The 16,455-nt window shown below is 40.2% G+C and overlaps 1 long non-coding RNA gene across 1 annotated transcript; it reads left to right on the top strand.

The window, feature by feature from the left end:
• Window positions 1–14,147: 14,147 nt before the first annotated feature.
• On the top strand, window positions 14,148–15,808 carry LOC104093546 (uncharacterized). Its single transcript, XR_685675.4, has 2 exons — window positions 14,148–14,286; window positions 15,509–15,808. It is a non-coding gene; the product is annotated as an uncharacterized lncRNA (long non-coding RNA).
• Window positions 15,809–16,455: the final 647 nt, after the last annotated feature.

Here is a 16,455-nt window from a genome sequence, read left to right as displayed (position 1 = left end):
TATTATCTCATTTTTGGTCCTACATTAGTTTGCTTACGACGCATTTTTACGTACGAAAATATAGGGTGTAACATCACTCCCCCTTGGGAACATTCGTCCTCAAATGTTTACTCTTAGAGACTTTGGAAAATTTTGCCAGAGTATCCTTCGTACACTAGGTTAAAACCAACCTGCACGCAGCTAGAAAACATACTATGCATGCCACACATGGCCAATCTTTATAAATAGCAGCAATTTGCCTCACCGACCGTAAATCATAAATATTGAAAGTGAAAAATAAAAGCTTACCTGATGACCTTCTAGCCTACATAGAGCTATGTTGTAGCGTCCCATCTCGAACCATATCTTCAGTTTGAAATAGGTGGGGGTATTTAGACTTCATTTCTCCCTCCGATTCCCACGTCATCTCTTCTATATTCTTGCTCCTCCATAAAACCTTCACGGAAGCTACCTCCTTATTTCGTAGCTTGCGGATTTGTCGGTCTAGGATGGCAACTGGAATTTCCTCGTATGACAAGTCCTCTGTAATCTGTACATCATCCGTGGGCACCACTCGGGTAGGATCGCCAATGCACTTCCGTAGCATAGATACGTGAAAAACCGGATGGACAGACTCCAATTCTGAGGGCAACTCTAACTCATAAGCTACTTGGCCCACTCTCCGAATGATCCTATAAGGCCCAATATACCGTGGGCTAAGCTTGCCTTTCTTGCCAAACCTCATCACGCCCTTCATAGGTGATACCTTTAAGAATACCCAGTCATTAATCCTGAACTCTAAGTCTCGTCGCCGCACATCAGAATATGACTTCTGACGACTCTGAGCTGTCAACAGTCGCTCCCGGATAAGCTTTACTTTCTCTATGGCCTGCTGAACCAGGTCTGGCCCATGTAACCCAGATTCTCCAACATCAAACCACCCTATAGGAGATCTGCACTTACGCCCATACAAAGCCTCGTACGGAGCCATCTGGATACTGGAGTGGTAACTGTTATTATATGCAAACTCGATAAGAGGTAGATGTTCATCCCAACTTCTTTTAAAATCCAACACACATACTCGTAACATATCCTCGAGCGTCTGAATTGTGCGCTCGGCTTGTCCATCAGTCTGTGGATGAAAAGCTGTGCTGAGATTCACCTGAGTCCCTAGACCTCTCTGAAATGACCTCCAAAAATGTGCTGTAAACTGAGCCCCACGGTCAGATATAATAGAAACCGGTACTCCGTGTAGCCGCACTATCTCCTTAATATATAACTTTGCATAATCTTCTGCTGTATATATAGATCTGACCGGTAGGAAGTGAGCTGATTTCGTGAGCCTATCGACTATCACCCATATGGAATCAAACTTACGATTAGAACGAGGTAAACCCGTGATAAAGTCCATGTTTATCGCCTCCCATTTCCATGTCGGGATCTCTATAGTCTGCATTAGCTCTCCGGGCTTCTGGTGCTCTACCTTCACTTGCTGGCAACTAGTACATTGGGCGACAAACTCAGCAATGTTCTTCTTCATATCGTTCCACCAGTACACATCCTTAATGTCATGATACATCTTCGTCGATCCAGGATGGATGGAATACCATGAATAATGTGCCTCTGACATAATCCTGTCTCGTAGCCCTGCTACATCTGGAACACACAAACGACCCCTGTATCTGAGAACCCCATCTCCCTTGAGCTCTAACAATGGCTTCTTCTGCTGCGGAACTCGCTCTCTCAACTCGACCAACTCTGGGTCCTCGTACTGCCTTTCCTTGACTTCAGCTATGAGGGATGATTTTGCAGTGTTTTGGAGTACAACTCCACCATCCTCAGAATCTACTAACCGAACCCCCAACGAAGCCAATTGATGAATCTCTCTAGCTAATTGTCTTTTCTCGGGCTCTACATGTGCTAAGCTACCCATAGATCGGCGACTTAAGGCATCTGCTACAACATTAGCTTTCCCTGGATGGTAGAGAATGTTAACATCGTAATCTTTCAATAACTCAAGCCATCGCCTCTGTCGCAAATTCAACTCTTTCTGCTTGAAGATATATTGTAGGCTTTTATGATCAGTAAATACATCAACATGAACACCATATAAATAATGTCGCCATATCTTAAGTGCATGGACAACCGCAGCTAACTCGAGGTCGTGGGTCGGATAATTCCTCTCGTGCTTCCTCAACTGCCTTGAAGCATACGCAATTACCTTCCCATGTTGCATCAGGACACATCCTAACCTGACACCTGATGCATCACAATACACGGCATAACCCTCTAGACCCTCTGGAAGTGTTAGAACTGGAGCTGAGTTCAACCTGTTCTTAAGCTCTTGGAAACTCCGCTCACAAGCCTCTGTCCATTGAAACTTAGTTTCTTTCTGTGTCAACTTCGTCAATGGTGCCGAAAGGGAAGAAACACCCTCTACGAACCTCCGATAGTATCCTGCTAAGCCTAGAAAGCTACGAACCTCTATCGGAGTGGTAGGTCTAGGCCAAGATTTCACGGCCTCAATCTTCTGAGTGTCCACCTTTATACCTTCATCTGATACAATATGCCCCAAGAATGCTACAGACTTCAACCAGAACTCACATTTAGAAAACTTAGCATACAACTTACGATCACGGAGGGTTTGGAGTACCGCTCGCAGGTGGTCCGCATGCTCATCCTCTGAACGGGAATAAACCAGAATATCATCAATAAATACTATCACGAACAGATCTAAAAATGGCCGGAATAGGCTATTCATCAAGTCCATAAATATGGCGGGTGCATTAGTCAACCCGAAGGACATGACAAGGAACTCGAAGTGGCCATATCGGGTCCTGAAGGCTGTCTTTGGAATATCTTTTTCCCGAACTCTGACCTGGTGGTACCCCGACCTCAAATCTATCTTTGAAAAGCATCTAGCCCCTGCAACTGATCAAACAAGTCATCGATCCTTGGAAGTGGATACTTATTCTTAATAGTTACCTTGTTCAGCTGCCTATAATCGATACACATCCTCAGCGAGCCGTCTTTCTTCCGCACAAATAGTACCGGTGCACCCCAAGGTGAGGTACTGGGCCTGATGTAACCTTTCTCCAGCAAATCTTTTAACTGCTCCTTCAACTCCTTCAATTCGGCAGGTGCCATTCTATACGGAGGGACGGATATTGGTTGAGTTCCTGGAAGCAAATCGATGCTAAAATCAATCTCTCGCTCTGGAGGAATACCTGGAAGCTCATCTGGAAACACATCTGCATACTCTTTGACTACGGGAATAGACTGAAGTGTAGGTATCTCAGCATCTGCATCTCTAACTCGCACAATATGATAAATGCACCCTTTTGCGATCATTTTCCTCGCCTTCAGATAGGAAATAAACCTACCTCTGGGTGTTGCTGTATTACCTACCCATTCAAGGACTGGCTCACCCGAAAAATGAAATTCTGACTGCCTTTGCTCGGCAATCAACTGTGGCATAGCAAGCTGCCAACCAGTCCATGCCCATGATAGCATCAAAATCCATCATCTCTAGCTCAACTAGGTCAGCTGAGGTCTGACGACTACAAATTGTCACCGTACAACCTCGGTAAACCCATCTAGCAATAATCGATTCTCCGACCGGTGTAGATACCTCAAAAGGATCACTTAGTATTTCAGGCACTATACCAAACTTCCTCGCGACAAATGGGGTAATATACGGTAAAGTAGATCCTGGGTCTATCAAAGCATAAGCATCGAGAGCAAATGGTTAATATACCTGTCACAACGTCTGGTGAAGACTCCTGGTCCTGTCGACCCGCTAAAGCATAGATACGGTTCTGATTACCACCTGAACTGGAACTTCTACCTCTGCCTCGACCTCTACCAGCCGAAGATTGAGACTCGTGCCCTGAAGGATGCACGGACATAGATGATCCTGTTGCTGAACTCGCTGGTTGTGCCATTCCCTCAGAATCTCTATTTGGGCAATCTCGCATCATATGCCCCGGACGCCCACATGTATAACAAGCATCAGAACCTGCTCGACATTGGCCCAAGTGTCCTCTACCACAGATGTCACACCGTGGAGGAAATGACCATGTCTGCGTAGAACCTCGCTGTCGCTGCAAACCCGACGCCCATGAGCTCTCACCTGGTCCTGACTAAGTATAGCGGTTATACCTGTAACCCTATAACTGAGGTGGCGTAGGCCTAGGTGGCCGTCCGAAGTACTGGGTCCTATAACTACCCTGAGATTGCTCCTGAGACCTGGGAAATCTCATCCTCTTACGTTGCCCTTGCTCAGCCCTCTCTGTACCCTGCTGCCGACGCCTACCCCTTTCTATATTCTGGGCGAATGCCTGAATCTGGGAGATATCCATACTATCCTGCAATGCAGCGGTGGCACATGCCTCGGTTAACTCTGGGGCTAACCCTGCTATAAACCTGTGAATCTTGTCCCGCATAGTAGCAACTATGGATGGTGCATATCTGGCCAATGAGTCAAAAGGTAGACTATACTCTCGAACACTCATATTACCCTGCTTGAGGGCTAGAAACTGTTTGACTCGAGCCTGTCGGATCTCCCGCGGTAGGTACTGGTCAAGGAAGGCATCTGAAAAATTCTCCCAAATAGCTGGAGGTGCATCACATCCCCTGGACCTCTCCCATCCCTCGTACCAAAGGATGGCTATATCTCGGAGTCGAAAAGCTGCTAGCTCAAGTGCCTCTTTCTCCGTAGCATGCAATAACACGAAAGATCCTGTGAAGTTGATCTATGAAATCCTACGGGTCCTCCCTCTGATCTGTCCCCGTGAACTCTGGGGGACTCAAAGCAATAAACTCTCGGACCCTTGAACTCGCAAATCCCTCAGAAGTTCCTACACTAGCTGATGCCCTAGCCTGTTGCTGGGTAGCTACCAACTGTGTCAACAAATGAACCGCACTTCTCAAGTCCTGATCTGATGGAAGTGGGGGGGGAACTGGATGTGCGGTTTCCCTAGGAATCTCCGCAGTTGGTGGAGGAGCCGGTAATGGCTGAGTAGGGGTCTCGCCTTGAGCCTCAGACTGGGCCCCATCTACTGGGGGTACCCTGCTGGTCCCCTCACCTACTGCTGTATCTCTCCTCTGGCTAGCCGTAGTCTTCCTAGTCACCGTCATCTGTGCATGCAAACACCAACACATAAGTTTAATTCAAATTTCCTATAACTCAGTTCTATAGCACGATTTAGATTTCAAAGAAGGGTAACCAACTCCTAAATACCCTGTAGTTCCCTGCTTATATAATGTGGTGCACAACACATCTATAAACAAGACCCTACTAGACACGGCTTGTAGACTCCCTAGGACAAAACTGCTCTGATACCAAGTTTGTCACGCCCCGAACCTAGGAGCGAGACAAGCACCCGGTGCCCTACCTAACCTGGCGTACCAAATTGCAACTAAGGGACTCTGAACATATAATGTCATACTTTGGCCATGGGGCCACCTTGCAAGACAATTTGCGAAGCAAAATATAAAACTGAATGAAAACTAGCGCTAACTAAACATCAATATAAAGCTAGGCCGAAAAGGCCGTCATAGCTACTACAGCTGACAAACCACCAAATTATACATACCAGGCCTACAAGCGTAAGTATTCCACCTAACCTCGAAGAAGTAGTTACGAGGGGTCGACTTCGACACTTACTATGGGCTATAAATAAAATGTCAATGATATAATTAAGCATGGATTACGTAGAATGACTGTAAGCTCAATATCATGAAATAAGTAAACAATTCTTTTGTTCATAAGAAATTTCCAAATTTAATTTTGTCATTTAATATTTTTGTATCTTGGGCCAATGAAAGCAATATCAATTATTATCAATTCCAAAAATATATCATGCGCAAATCATGCCGAGATCGTACAGCTCGATCCAATAAAATATTTAAACTGTGTACTGCCGAGGGTCGAACAGCAAGAACCATAGATGCATTTATCTGCTACCGAGGCATTCGGCCCGCTCTGCAAAAAAGAAAACACATTAAACAACCAATTCAAGATTTATTAAGGGAAAAATATTCCAAAATTTCAAATTCTCATTTAACGGTCAAGTAAATGAAGTTTAACCTTGTTACAATTCCTTTATCGAGTTTCTAAATGTCTTAAATAATTAAATTAACAAGTAGGGTGCAAACATCGCAAGTACAACATGATATGGGTCCTAGACTACCCGGACATAGCCATAATAGTAGCTAGCATGGACTCTCGTCACCTCATGCGTGCGTAGCCCCCACAAATAGAAACACATAATGATTTGATTCACCTATAGGGTTAATTCCCTCTTACAAGGTTAGAAAGGAAACTTACCTCACTCTGAAGTCCCATAACCGGCTTTAAAGCCTTTCCAACAACTCAAACTGATGACCATCGCTCAAAACTAGTCAATAAATGTGTAAATCCATAAATGTACACTCTAATACTCATTATAATTCAATTTACAACAATTCCCAACTCCGCTCGAAAAGTCGATAAAATCGCTCTCGGGCCCACGTGCCCGGATTCCGAAACTTTTCGAAGATAAACATTACCCATGGCATCACGAACTCAAATATATAATTTACTCTCAATTCCATGCCCAAATTCGTGGTCAAAATCCAAAAATATAAATTTCTAAGTTTTTTACCAAAATCCCAAATTTCTACAAATTTTCATGCTTGAATCCATATAAAAACCATGTATGTAACTCACAACTAGTAGAGATCACTTACCTCATGCTTGATGATGAAATCCTCTCTTCAAAAGCTCCAAAAATCGCCCAGGCCGGGTGAAAAATGGGCGAAATGAACCCAAACCCCGCTTTAAAAACATTCTGCCCAGCCCAGGTCCACCCTTCTTCGCGTTTGCGACCAAAGCCTCACGTTCGCGATGCCTTCAGGCCCTACTGCTCTGCGTTCGTGATTGAAGCTTCGCATTCGCGAAGGCTAAATGACTCCAGGCCCCCGCTCCCTCTCTCTTCTTCGCGTTCGCGTAGCCTTGGCCGCGTTCGCGAAGGCTTTCCCAGCTACTGCCTCGCGTTCGCGTCCACTGCCTTACATTCGCGAAGGCCAAATCCTAGTAGCCTCAAACCAGATACCAGCAACAGTAGTTCCAAAACAGCTCGAATTGATCCGAAACCACCCCGAAACAGACCCGAGGTCCCCGGGACCCCGTCCAGTAACACCTACCAGTCCCATAACATAACATGGACCTGCTCGAGGCGTCAAATCACATCAAACAACACTAAAACCATGAACCGCACCCCAAATCAAGCTTAATGAACTTTAGAACTTCAAACTTCTACCATCGATGCCGAAACCTATCAAATCACGTCCGATTGATCTCAAATTTTGCACACACGTCATAATTGACATTACGGACCTACTCCAACTTTTGAAATCAGAATCCGACCTCGATATCAAAATGTCCACTCCCAGTCAAACTTTCCAAAAATCTTTAAATTTTTATCTTTCGCCAAATGACCTACGGACCTCCAAATCCACTTCCGCACACGCTCCCAATACCAGAATCACCATACGGAGCTATTCCCAGACTCGGAATCCCAAACGGACATTGATAACATTGATATACACCTCAACCCAATTTTTATGAATTTCTTCTAAAATGCCAACTTCCACAATAGGTGCTGAAACGCTCTCGGGTCATACAAAACCTAATCCGGACATACGTCCAAGTCCAAAATCATCATACGAACCTGTTGGAACCTTCAACTCCCGATTTGGAGGTCAGTTACTCAAAAATCACACCTTAGTCATTTCCGCTAACTTAAATCTTCCGAAATTAGAATTTTCTTTCCAACTCAACTCCGAACGTCCCAAAATTCAATTTCGACCATGCACACAAGTTATAATACCTGAAGTGAAGCTACTCAAGGCCTCAAACTACCAAACCATGCGCTGGAGCTCAAAACGACCGGTCGGGTCGTTACAAGAAGATAAAATACTTAGGAAAAAGAAAGCAAAACTTTTAAAACCTCCAATGTTTGCTCTGCCTCCACCGGAGGAAAATATTACTGAAGCAGTACCTAATCAATCTACTACAGATGTTGTTTCCAAACAACAAACCATTTCAGTTGCCTCCAAGCAACTCTCAAAAGACAGAGCTGAACCAAGCCAGCCCAAATACAGAATTCTATCAGACTACTACGTGAGCGGAGTCCCCCAAGTTCATATGATAGAAAATTCAGGACCCACTCCAATTTCCAGTCAAAAAATAGGCAGACCTAGTGTAACAACCCGGTCGGTCATTTTGAGTATTTCAGCCCCGATACCCTATTTAGAGTTGACCGTAGTTTGATTTTTGTATAAATGACTCTGAAATGCAGTTTTGACGGTCCCAATATCTTTTTATTATGCTTTTTCATTTAATAGCGTGTACGAATGTTGATTTGGAGGTCCGTAGGTCATTTGGGCGTAATTTGGCGAAAGTTGGAAAACATTGAAGGTTTGGAAGGTTGGCAAGTTTAACTGGGAGTTGACTTTATTTATATCAGAGTTGAATTACAATTTCAGTAGTTGAAATAGGTCCATCGTGTCATTTATGACTTGTGTACAAAATTTGAAGTCAATCGAAGTTGTTTTAGTATGAATCGACATTAATTTTGAAATTCGGAAGTTCATAAGTTCATTAGGCTTGAATCAATGCGCGATTCGTGGTTCTAGTGTTGTTTTATGTGATTTGACGCTTCGAGCGAGTTCATATGGTGTTTTAGGAATTGTTGGTATGTTTGGTTGAGCTCTCAGGGGCCTCGGGTGTGATTCGGACCATGTTCGACACATTTCAAAACTTGTTGAGCTGCATATTTATTTGATGTTTGGTTTCGTTCGTCACATTCACGAGAGAGGTATCATGTTCGTGAAGGGTATCTGGGAGGCAGGTGAGGTTTGTTCTTCACGTTCGCGAAGATGGCCATGCGTTCGCGATGGTATAAGGAGTTATTCAAAGCGTTCGCGTAGGCCTGGGCTCTGTGTTCATCGCGTTTGCGTGGGGGATCTCGCATTCATGAAGAAGAATTTGGTATCTGAGTATTTTGTGCTTCGCGAATGCGAGGCACATTCCGCGTTCGCGAAGAAGAAATCACTGGGCAGCAGAATATAATTTCAAAACGAGGGTTCTATCTCATATTTCATAATTTGGACCTAGGGATTTGAGTTGGAAATTTGGAGAAAAATTGTGAAACCTTCCTAGACTAAATTTTGGGATTTGGAAAGGTGATTTGAGGTCGGATTGGAGTTTTTCTTATATGATTGGACTCATTATTAAATGGGTGTTCGAATTTTGTAATTTTGGTCGGGTTCCTAGACGCGGCCCCGAGTTGAATTTTTGACTTGACTTCTTATTTCTTTGCAAAGATCGTAACTTTATTGTTTGAATTAGTTTTCTATAGTTTATATTTATGGTATAAAGTTGTTTTGGCTAGATTCGAGCCGTTCGGAGTTGGATAATCAAGAGAAAGGCCTACTAGTAGATTGAGTTAGCGTATTTTGAGGTAAGTGTCTTGCTTAACTTTGTGTGGGGGAATTACCTCTTAGGATTAGTATTGTTTGTGATAATTGTGATGTGTGGAAGCCGTGTAGCAAGATGACGAGTGTGTGCACGGGCTAAATATAGAAATATACCGGTTTTAGCTATATAGATTCTTTTTATGCCTTAATTGAGTTACTTAACATGTTATCTTCATCATCATTAGGCTGTTTCACATGCCCTATTTGTCTTAGCTCTTATTTGTTAATTGCACTACATGTTTAGTTGAAGTACTTGTTTACTTTATTCCATATTCATTATTTAACCGTTGAATTCTTACTTGAAGTTGTTGTTCTTGGAATATCTTATTGTTGAAATTGGTATTGAGTTATAAAGGCTGTGATTCACATTGAGGCAAAGTGTTAAGTTGTGAAATACTATTCTTGTTGAGTTATTCACCTCCGGTTATTATTGTTGAAACTATTGTGTACATTGTGGTTGAACCATGGGCTACTTATTGTAAAAACACCATTGTTATTAATTTCTGTGGCAAGTTGTGATATTGGGCACTTGAGGTATGATTTGTGATACGTTGTGACATTGATAAGCATGCGGTGGTATAAGATTTTGGGGTTGAAACGCATGTGGTGAGCCAAGGTGGGCTTGATACGAGCGGCTAGTAGGAAAATTACTAGAAGTCATGCGGTGTAATAAGGTGGGCTAAAACGCAGAATGCTATTTCGGGAAAATGATTTTCAAAACTAAATGCAAGGTATCCACAGTGATATAAGGAAAGATTGTGAATTATTCTTGTGATTTGAGACTACGGGGCGGTAACTCGGTAGTGACTCTTGTTGGTATTTCTCTATTGCTGCACATGTCTTTGATTGTTGTTTCAATTTCATTGCTTTTATTACTACACTGTCCTACACTTGTATAGTTTCTTTTCTTACTTATTCCAGTAGGGCCATGACCTGAACTCGTTACTACTCTACCGAGGTTAGGCTTGGCACTTACTGGGGACGGTTGTGGTGTACTCATGCTACGCTTTTGCACATCTTTTGTGCAGATCCATGTACCTCTTACCAGTCCTGGCATTAGTGAGTTGAGTTCGCACGTGGAGATTGCAAGGTACACTTGCCAGCATTCGCAGGCCTCGGAGTCACCCTCTATCTATTTCTATATTTTCCTTCTGTTATTAGATACAATTGTATAGGGATGATTTTGATACTATTGTAGAGCTTGTGACTCGATATCACCAGGTTTTGGGGAAAATTCTATATGTTGAGCAGTGAAGTTTATTCTATATAGATGTTGAGTATTCAATAATTTATTTGATATTTCAGTTATTTTCGCATGTTTGTTAAGCTTACCTAGTATTAGAAACTAGGTGCCATCATGATATCCTGCGGAGGGGAATTAGGGTCATGACACTTAGCTGAGCAAGAAGAATCTCAACAAGCTCAAACTCAACTAGAACAGACCATGTCTTCTCCTTGGACAGAAGAAGAATTCATGCATTGGCGCCAACTCATGGGGATTAAAGATCAAATGACCATGGCTGACCTATTTAGAAAACAACTGACAGATTAGTACCAATTGTATAAAATTATTGTTCCAATGTGTTAGCACAAAGCCACGCATCTTATCCCATATATATATATATATATATATATATATATATATATATATATATATATATATATATATATGTTTTAATTGTATATTTGAGTTCCATCCAAAAATTATTCATAACTAGGATTCAATTCCTTGAACTTCATAGGGTTTTATTTATTAAGTACCTTTCAACAAAAAATTAAGATGACACTTTAAAAAATCAGATCATAATTTGATATTATTTTTATTCTTTTATATTCATTGTGTATCCGCCGGGTTCTAATACTAATATACTACTTTTTGAGAAAACAGAGGACACCAAGATAAAGCAACTAAGAGCCCGTTTGGCCAAGCTGCTAAAAATTATTTATTTTGAAACGTGATTTTATTCAAAAGTGAATTTTGAAAAAGTACTTTTGCAAAATAGCAGTTTATGTTTATATCACTTCGTTTGAGTGGTGCTTTTTTGCAAGCTCATTATCTTCATCCAATCTTTTAAAAAATTTCTTTTAAGTATTAAATTATGAAAAAGGACAATAAAGGTTCAATTTGCGATTAATATTATTTAAAAAAGAAAAATAAATTTAAATATTTATTATAAAAGAATTTAATAAAATACAAAACGTAAAGTAAAAATATAGATTAAAAATTTCAGTCAATATTAAATATGGTTATTCCAAAGTAATAACATTGAGTGTTTGGTATTACTTATTGTTTATATGACAATTTAAATATGTCAAAATATATCATTCAATATAATTTTAAAATATATTCATTGGAATAGGAGAAAGAGAATAAAAACATGATTAAAAAAAATAGAGAAGATATATATAGTACAAAATAAAAAGGAAAAGGAAAAGAAAAAGGAAAATGTTAAATTCTGCTTTTGCTTTTTGGAAGAAGCTAGAATTTATAGTTTCTCTCCAAAAGCAAAAATAAATTACTTCTGCTGCTGCTCAAAAGTATTTTTGTATTTTGGTCAATCACCTTAAATTTTTTAAAAATGTATTTTTTTTACAAAAAAAAAAAATACTTTTGGCCTCCTAGAAGCTTGGCCAAATAAGACATGCCAAAACCTTGATATTTTGCAACTCCGAAATTAATCATGTAACGACCCGACCAGCCGTTTTGAGCATTTGCACTTCGCTCGGTAGTTTGAGGGCATGAGTAGCTCCGTATGATGTAATATAACTTGTGTGTATCGTCGGTTTCGATTTTCGGATAATTCAGAATTAGTTTGGAAGAATGATTCCCAAATAGGAAGCTTTAAGTTGAAAGAGTTGACCAAGTTTGACTTTTAAGTATTTGAATCCAGATCAGTATTTTGATGGTTCTGTTAGGTCCGGATAGAGATTTTGGACTCGGGCATATCCCTGGATTAGCATTTTGGATGTCTCTAGAAGGTTTCGGCACAAATCGACGAAAGTTAGAAATTTGAAGGTTTGGAAAGTTTATAAGTTTGACCAAAAATTGACTTTGATGATATTGGGTTCAGATTGTGGTTCCGAGAATTTGAATAGCTTTGTTATGTCATTGGGACTTGTGTGCAAAATTTGAGTTCATTCCGTGTTGATTTGATATATTTTGGCACGAGTTTTGGAGATTTCAAGTTCAAAGTTAATTTAAGTTTGACTTGAGGTGCGATTCGTCGTTTCGATGTTGTTATGTGTGATTGGAGGCCTCGTGTAGGTTCGTGTTATGTTACGAGACTTGTTGGACTGTTCGGATGTGGTCCCGAGGGGCTGGGGCGTGTTCCGGACAGAATTCGGACCATTTTTCTTCATGTTTTCAATGCTGGTGTATACTGGTTTTTGGTGCCCTGATTGATTTTCGCGATCGCGTGAAGAAAATCTGGAGCGGGGCATTTTCTTCATCGCGGTCGCGATTGGTTAGCCGGGATCGCGTAGGTGGGAATGGTCTTTATCGCATTGGCGTCTGCATCTACGCGTTCGCGTAGTTCTTGGGACTGGACTGGGCAGTGTTGATCGTCTCTTCGTGTTCGCGAGGTTACTTCCGCGAACGCATAGTTCTTTCAATTGGGTGTACTACGTTCGCGATTCATTAATTTGCCCAGTGGTAATAAAGTACTCTATTTCGGGTGTTTCGGCTATTTTTACAAATTTGGAGCTATGAAGCTCGGATTGAGACGATTCTTGAGTCAATTTTTACCATGTGGATTGGTATAAATCTTCTTCACTTATTTTGGATTATATTTCATGAATCTATCTTCGTTTTTGGCATTTGATTGAGGATTTCAAGAGAGAAATTGAGGGATTTTGTCTTAAGTTTCATAAAATGAATTTACGAGTTTTGAACATCGATTCAGAGTCGGATTTGGATGAAACTAGTAAGGTTGGACTCGAAATTGAACGGGTTGTCGAATTTTGTGAGTTTTGTCGGGCTCCAAGGTGCGGGCTCGGGTTTGATTTTTTGGTTGATTTTGGGCTTTTGAGTAAAGATTCGACCTTTATCGATGGGAATTATTTTCTTAGACTTTATTTGATGTATTTGAGTTGCTTTTGGCTAGTTTCAAGCCGTTTGGAGGTCGGTACATGCGGGATGGCATTTTTGGAGCATTGCTTGGCTTGCCCGGTATTGGATTTGGCTTGTTCGAGGTAAGTAACACTTCTAAACTTGGTCTGAGGGTATGAACTCCGAATATACGTGATATGTGTTTGGTGTTATGGTGACGCACATGCTAGATGACGGGCGTGCGGGCGTGCACCGTGTGAATTATGACTTGGTTATTTCTGTGGTACTCTGTAGTCACCTAATCTTATTTGTATTCATGAAATCTCTACGTGTTAGAGTGATTGAGCTGTGATCCACGCACTACAAGAAAAAGGTTTATTAGCGACCAAGTTTTAACAATGAGTCTATAATCTGGTCCCTAAAAGTATACTTATTGGGACGATATTTTTCTCTAGTCATTGTTTGCCGATTTTATTATTTTATTTAACGACGAAAACAATTTTGGTCCATAAAAATATAAAATTCTGGTCCCTATACTTTAATCGAGGAAAAAAAGTCACTTAATTATGTATCTAGAAAAATGAAAAAATCGTGAAAACACTTTGACGGAAACTCCTCTCGTCTCTTTGAAATCCCTAAAGGGTCAAAACCCTCGTGACTCCTCAATCTCTCAAATTCAACTCCAAAAGAATGACTATTTCCCTATGAAATTTTCTCTCAACCTTAAATCTCAGGTTTTGTTCTTTATCATCTTTCAATCTACTTATTTTTCTTTTTTTGTTTATTTTGCACTGAAGCTTCAAGTGGTTCTTAGTTATTTTGTGAAATTCTCCATTTTGTGGCTTAGGATCTCTTTAAAGTATTTTCAATTTGATTCGAAATAGGTTTTTAGTTTAATTGTCATCGTTTGCTTCCAATATTGGGTCGACGAATAGAAGCTAGGGTTTTCCTTACTTTTCCAGATCTGGTTCTTCAGCTGTGGTCTTTAGAAGTTTTTTTTAATGTTTGGGTTCCACCTTTTTTGTGAACTTATAATGAGTTAAGATTCAAAGCGTTTAGGAGGTAAACTGTATCCGGTAACCCTTTCAAAACTCTATGTTTGTTTGAGTGATACAAGGCTGCTTTATGAAATTAGTTCATCTGCTTGTGGCTCCTTCTAGCTATGGCTTGGCTAGGCAGAATGAATCTCTCTCAAAAGATATTCATGTACTTAATTCATCCTCAAAAAGAAAATAAAAATGATACATATCTTTGTGTGGCAGAGGATTGAGAACCTTAGCAGTTTTTGCATTTTGTTGGTTCAGTGATTTGAATGGTGACTGCGGCGTAATGAGATTGATGTCCTATTCAAAACTAGATTTAGCTATTACAAAAATTATGAATTTACGAAAACAAGATGGAGGATTAGATTTTTCAGGAAAATCTGGTGGTCCTCCACACTCCATAACAGGTTCTTTCTCATGGCTTTGCAGTTGTTTTCTTGATTCAGGTGTAAAATTATATTGTTTATGGTTATATTTACGTTTTTAAGAGAAGGAAAATGGCGACTTCAATGGGCTGCTGGCATTTGTTTTTCTCTGTTTCTATTCATTACGTATAGCTTCTTACATTAGGAGTATAAAAAGCAAAGATTTGTGAGGGACACAGCAATTTGTTTTCCACAAGATGCCCGCTCTTGAGATCATTTGAATTTTTTGAGATTCATTGCCTCGTTGTCATTGCTGAACTAAATCTCATTTCCTCACTTTTTCTACTAGTTTCTTCTTTTTTGAGCATGGTTATTTACTTTTCTTCTTTTACTTTTCTAGTTTCTTATTAACTAAGCTTTGCTATATTGTTGTTGGCTTCAGAACATGCTGTTCAGTGTAGCAACAATGATCCCCTCATTATTTAATTAACTTTTATAGTTGATCTTTGAAGTTTTCCTTATTGGATATTTTTTATTAATTTTTACAGCTTTTGAAGACTCACATACAAGTGAAGATGCTTGGTTGAAGACTTCATACAAGTTAACAAGTTGATTGTCATTTTGGTAGGACTGTTAGGCAAAAGGTTACCTTATTTTCGAAGGATTTAGTTTTTGCTAAGCAACGCTTTATTTTTTTTTTTTACTACGGATGTTAATTTTTCTTTTTTTTCTCAAGGGGTTGCGTAAGCAATATAGTGACTGATACCATGTTTGTACAATGATACTAATGAGATATTAATACAATACTTGTAATTAATTATATGTATGAAATTCTGATATTTACTGAATTTTGTTAATATTCGATTGATTTTCTGTATTATAAATTTTATAATATTTAATATAAGATGACCAAAACAATCATATATTTATTGTGTTATGTATATCACTTTTAGGACCATAATTTTGGTCCCTATTGACATTTAGGGACCAACTGATACCTTGTGTTTAAGCTGTTTACGGACCAGAAATATGGTCTCTAGAATGTGTTTCTAGAGAGCAGAAGGTCGCCGGCCATTAAAACATGTAGGGACCAGTGGATGAACCTTGTCCTTATTGACCTTTAGCGGTGGAGGCAATAACGACGGGTCGCGGCCAGATTTCTCCGGTCGCTATTGACATTTAAAGACCAGAAACATACTTTTAAGGACCAGATTTCTCTTCGTTAATGGTCTTTTTTCTTATAGTGACGTTAGAAATCATGTCTAGGCTATATGCTTATCCTATTGGGACCCACTGGAGTCATTTCTGTTGTTGAGTTATCTGTTTATATTGAAATTACATACTCAGTCATACGCATTCATCTACATACCATATCCCAGTCTCGGTCACCATTTATCGATACATCACATCATCATTTTTAAGCTGATTTTTATGACATTGTGAGCCTGAGAGACTAGAGAGATTGATGATTGAGTGAGGCTGAGGGCTTGTTTGT

Source organism: Nicotiana tomentosiformis, chromosome 6, assembly GCF_000390325.3.
Source record: "Nicotiana tomentosiformis chromosome 6, ASM39032v3, whole genome shotgun sequence".
Lineage (NCBI taxonomy): Eukaryota > Viridiplantae > Streptophyta > Magnoliopsida > Solanales > Solanaceae > Nicotiana > Nicotiana tomentosiformis.
The sequence above is the reverse complement of the archived record's forward strand: the minus strand, read 5'-3'. Positions and strand labels throughout refer to the sequence as shown.